The sequence below is a fragment of the Apium graveolens genome, chromosome 5, assembly GCF_009905375.1.
Source record: "Apium graveolens cultivar Ventura chromosome 5, ASM990537v1, whole genome shotgun sequence".
In the NCBI taxonomy this organism is placed as follows: domain Eukaryota; kingdom Viridiplantae; phylum Streptophyta; class Magnoliopsida; order Apiales; family Apiaceae; genus Apium; species Apium graveolens.
This window is the reverse complement of record NC_133651.1, coordinates 61,155,748-61,161,747: the sequence shown is the minus strand read 5'-3', so window position 1 is coordinate 61,161,747 and position 6,000 is coordinate 61,155,748.

Sequence of the window (6,000 nt, the reverse complement as noted above, 5' to 3'; positions counted from 1 at the left end):
TTGTTGGAGCTAGAGGTGCTTCTACTAGGACTAGAAGTAAGTTATTCACTCTTTCTCCTAAGCCTTTTTTGTCCATACAAATTATTTCATCCGAGTCTAGAGAAAGCCCAAGCCCTTGAATGAAATTGAGATGAGCACTGGACTCAAGTATGCTAGAGGTATATGTCATATGTTTCCCGTTTGCTATGCCTTTTCATTCTTGTTAGTGCACTTATGGTGCTTTTGTCATCAATTGGCCCATTCTTCCTTATAGAATTTAAACCACCACTGATCAAGCCGTTGATCATTTCTAGGAAAGATTTGTTTAAAAGAGCGCGTGAGGATAAGTCTGTTGAAACTGAAAACTCTAATTCCCCTATGATTGTAAGCCCTGTTATCAGTCCCCCTGTTAAAAGGGTCAAAACGGATCCCTCCAGTGTTTCTACTTTTGGCGATGATAACTACTTCATGCCCCTAGTAGCTCATTACTATAGTTAGGGAGCTAAACCTTCATCTTTTGCTCACCTCTTGGAAGATATGCTACTGCCACAATCATTAGAGGGACAAATTCTCAAATCTATTAAAAATATTAGGGATGATACCAAAGGCCACATCTTTCACGTAAGTTAGTTAATTGCTTCTATTGACGTAGCTTAAAGTATTTGAGGTCATTCTAAATTTCATTTTTTTTATTTGCAGGCTTTTCAGAATACCATGGTGGCTTATGGAGCCTACGCTAATGAAGTGAAGAAATTCAAAGCTCTTGAAGATGAGAATAGGGACTGCTCAGAGAAAATACAAGTTGCTCTTGATCGTGCTTCAGATACCCTGAAAGCTGCTAAAGAAATCCAGAATGAGTTTGATGACTTTGCTACCTTTTGTGGATAAAAACTTAGGGTGTATTTATTACGATATTTATTGCTAGGGTTCAAGAGCTCAAGGATTTTAATGGCTGCTCTTGTGTTTCGTAGCTTAAATCTGCCTTCACAAGATGCCTACGTATCTTTGTGAGTTTAGAGAATCAAGCCAAAAACGTAGTTCTGATTGATGGGGTAAGACCCTTAATATAGATGTTGGATGTCCTTGAATTGGACTAGGGTTAGGAGACTTGTTATACAAGTCTCAGACTTTGGATAGAATTTGAAGTCCTAGAATGAAGGAATCAGACTCCTTGTTGGTGTAGGTGCCCTCAAGGCTATCTTCTATAGATTTATATCACTAATTAGACTCATTTAATGAGCTGTTAATCCTCCATATTTATTAGTTACGAAATTAATAAATAATCAGGGCTTTGAGCCTCGTTAATTGGGCTTCGTTATTGGACCATATCAGGTCTAATTAATTCAACATTTATTATATTTCTTGGCTAATTTTAGGCCCATATCATTTGCCCCCCAACTTTTGTGAAACCTTACAAAAATTTCGCAGAAGTTAAAGTTTATACATTTTCCGGTTATCATTTTTATCGTAAAGTGTGAAGTGACCTACACGTTTACAAAGATTTTCCCTTTGGGATCCGTCCTTTTGGGCTTTTCTCATTTTACAGGAATTTTTTATTACCTTCAGGTATTTTCCTCTAAATTTTTAGGAATATTCTGGTATTCAAAAGTATATTTTCTCAATGTTTCAGGAATATTTTGCCAAAAAAAGTTTTTGAAAATTATTTTATAATTTTCCTGAAATTTTGGGATTTTTCCCTCTATTTCTACAATTTTTTGGGATTTTTCAGCTATTTTTCTCATTTTGACCATTTCTGATTAATTAAATAATCAGAAAATGGTCTGCATGGTGCCATACATCCTAGGCATGGGTCACCCCGCCTAGGAGACATATTACCAACAACGCCCAGGAACATTGTCTCCTAGGCGTTGTTGACTTCCCTTCCTCCATACTTCCTAGGCGTGGGTCACCCCCGCCTAGGAGACATCTTGCCAACAACACCCAAAAATATTGTCTCCTAGACGTTGTTGGTTTCCTTTCTCCCATAATTCCTAGGCGTGGGTCACCCACGCCTAGGAGACATGTTGCTAACAACGCCCAGGAATATTGCTTCCTAGACGTTGTTGGTGTTCAAAGCCTCAGTCATCCTAGGCGTGGGTTACCCCCTCTTAGGAGATATATTTCTAACAACGCCCAGGAATATTGCTTCCTAGATGTTGTTAATATTCACACATTCAATCATCCTAGGCGTGGGTTACCCCGCCTAAGAGACATACTTTCAACGATGTCCAGGAATATTGCTTCCTAGACGTTGTTGGTGTTCAAAGCCTCAGTCATCCTAGGCGTGGGTTACCCCCTCCTAGGAGATATATTTCTAACAACGCCCAGGAATATTTCTTCCTAGATGTTGTTAATATTCACACATTCAATCATCCTAGGCGTGGGTTATCCCGCCTAAGAGACATACTTCCAACGATGTCCAGGAATATTGGTTCCTAGACGTTGTTAGTGTTCACACCTTCGATCATCCTAGGCATGGGTCACCCCCGCCTAGGAGACATATTTGGAATTACGACTAGGAACGATGTCTTCTAGGTGTGGTTACACGTCCTTATCACTTTTTGTGATTTTTCAAAAAATCAGGATATTATATACTTACAGGCTCCTGTATTTTTTGTAGAGAACATTCTGGAGTATTCTCGAATTTGGTAGAATATTCCAAATTTTTAAATTTTTAGGCTTCCCGCCCTTTATATTTTTGACAAGCCCATTTCTTTTGGCCCAACAATGGTTGAGTTCCCTCATGGAGGGCTATATAAAAAGTGGAGTGTGAGTTCATTTCTCACACTTCACTACAACAAAATTTTGCTCTCTACTTTTTTCTATGCAACTCTTCTCTCATATATCTCCACCACAAAGGCGATTTTCGGCTTCCTACGCTTTCATGGTTTCCACCGCTTTCTGGGATCATTTGAAGATTTCGTTTGAATCTTCATCTCCTTCCCCCATCTTCAAGGTTTTTCTGGGTTTTCAAGCATTCTTCATAAGAATTCCATGGCGGATTCCGACTCCTCCCACTCACAGTTTCCTCATGATGCTCCCCTTCCTTCTAGGGTTAGCTGAGGTAAAAAATCTTTAGTTCATGCTTCAGTTATTTCACTTAGGGATCTTTTAACTGAATTTGGCAAAGCCTTCCCTAATATACTTCATTTAGATGCATATAATTACCCTTCTAAATATGATTCTGAAAAAGTAGGCACCGTAGCTCGTTTATTTGGTATTTCTGCTCCTTATAGGTCCGAGGCCCCCAGATCAAATGATAGGGCTTGTTACCCAAAGCCCAGGGCTATTTTTTTGTATAAAGAAACTTTTAATGCTTGTTTCTGGCATCCTCCTCATCCCTTTATTTTTTACCTTTTGATCGAGACTCATGTCTGACCAACCCAACTCACGCCCAACTCTTGGCGTTTTATTCACTATTATATGGCCCAATCTCATAAACACGGTTTTGAGCCCAATGTCTGTGTTTTTCGTTATTTATTTAAATTTGTAAATGCTCTTGAGGACCAAGGATGGGTCAAAATAGCCCATAGATCCCTGGCCCGTTCTTGCTTTATTTCTGGCACCAACCCTGACTCGTATCCAACTTGGAAGGGCGTGTTTACGATAAGGAGGGTCTTCCTTATCGTATTATGACTTTTTTACCCTTCGGGGTTTTATTTATATTATTTCCTTTGCTTCATATGCTTTTTGATTTTTTAGCAATTTGAACCACACAGTTCCAAGAGTCATGCATTGAATAAGACTGAAAAATAGATGGATATGACAGACTTGCAAATGCTGCTCATGGCATTCCTATCATAAAAGAATTCTTAAATTTCTCTTTCTTTTTTATTTATTACTCTGTTTATCAAAGCACAAATTTTGCCAAGTAAACAAAGCATTATCATAACTTGGTTCTTCAAGGTTTGAAATAATTTCATCTTAAGAATATATAGTCTGGTTTCCCAAAACCTTATATAAAATGGGTTTAATCCTTAATACTCATGAACTAGAATGTAAATCCTACTAAAAATGAGATATAAAATCCTAAGCAAGCAAAGCTTCAAGGTGCTTTTGAACCTTGTTACCACTATAGTAAGTATAAGCTACTGTTAGTCGCTAAACACGCGCTAAAATTCACGCAAGTATACACGTTCACAAGTAATATATAATTATTTCTAGTTCGATCCCACAGAGGCTGATTTAGGTTAACTTTGTGATTTATGCACCTATGCAACAATGATATGGCTATCATTCAATGCTAAGACGAATAACAAATTGAGTTTTAATTATACCACGATTAACTAATGAGAATTATACTAGAGAACATTAACCAAAGAGAGTAAAGAGAGTTGAATAATATATGACACAAACATGGGATGCTAACTTCATTAAGTACTTCATTCAATAGCCTTTTCGTTCTTAACCTTAGCATGTAATGGTGATGACACTAATCAGATTACACGAAACTGATAAATGCCAACTTTCGTTATACGAATACCATACTACCAGACATCCACAAAAGAGATAGAAGCTGAATAGACACCAATTATATTGAGACTATATATGTCTATAGAATTTGACAACATAACGGTTTAATGCACAAATTATCTATCGTGATTACATAGGGCAAGTAAGATGGTCAAAATTACCTACGAATCATGCATAACAATAACACATGAACCTATGCTAGCATGGCAAGTTCTAAACCCTTAAATTCACTTTCGCTTCATTAAGAATTAACACACTATCTTATAAGTTCGCGACACTCATAAGACGAATGAGCACAAACAATACTAGGATATCCATCAATTACCACACACCAAGATATCGAAATAATTTAACTAAAGAAATCCATAAATAAATCCGCTAGAACCCCACTATAACGATTAGCCCATAATCAGACTCATCATCAACGTGGGTTCCGATGAAGCATGGTATAATAAACGTAGTCTTTTTACTTAATAAAATCAAGTACGAAACACAAGTAAAGGTTCGAGAATAAGAAAACTAGCATCCAACGTTACAACTTAAACAAAGAATCACAAGAATAAACTAGATCTTCTTCGCCTTGGTTGAATTGTGCTCTCCGGTCTTCTTTACTCCTTTTCCTTAGATTTTGTACATCTCACCTTATATAAAATGTCTTTCTATATATATATATATATATATATATATATATGTTGTAGAATTGACCAGGGCTTCAAACTCTCAAAATCCTAATAGAACAAAATTCTGTTGCCCCGACCTGGCGCGGCCGCGCGCTTGACCAGGCGGGCGCGCTGAGTTTCTGCTCTTTGGGCGCGGCCGCGTGCTTGACCAGTGCGGGCGTGCCGTCCTTCTGAATTCTTTTCTTCTCCTTGCTGATTTGAGCAGGTCTTTTCACGAGCCTTTATTCCAACATAATCCAAACACCAAATTAGCACTATAACCATGCTAATTTACCTGATTACCCGAAAAATGCCTGCAATGCCAAAAACACTACAAAACACCAACAACTTGAGTACAAATACACCAATTCAAATCTTTACGGGGTGTAATAAAGTGTCATAAATGCCACTCAACAGCTACAGGTAGTAAAATTTCAGGTTTTGAGCATGCCAAGTCCGAGGTACTTCTTCCCCATCCAACTCCAATTTGTAAGATCCTCTTCCTTGAACGCTCTTAACCTTGTTTGGCCCTTCCCAATTTTGGGCGAGCTTTCCTTTACGCCCTACTCCAGAAGCTTTCACCTTCCTTAGGATCAAATCTCTTTGCTTGAAGAATCTCTCTTTCACCCTCAGGTTGTAATAAAAAGAGGCTTTCTTCTGATATTCCACAATCTTTGCATGCGCCGCATCTCGTACTTCATCTATTAATCCAGGGTTAATCTTTGCCCCTCCTCATTTTCCTTAGCGTTGAAAGCTTGGATTTTAAGAGATGAGTGCGATATTTCTACAAGAACAACTGCATTTTCCACATATGCTAAGATGAAGGGAGTTGCTCCGGTAGTGACTCGATAAGTAGTCCTGTAAGCCCAAAGTATTGGGAGTATTTTAT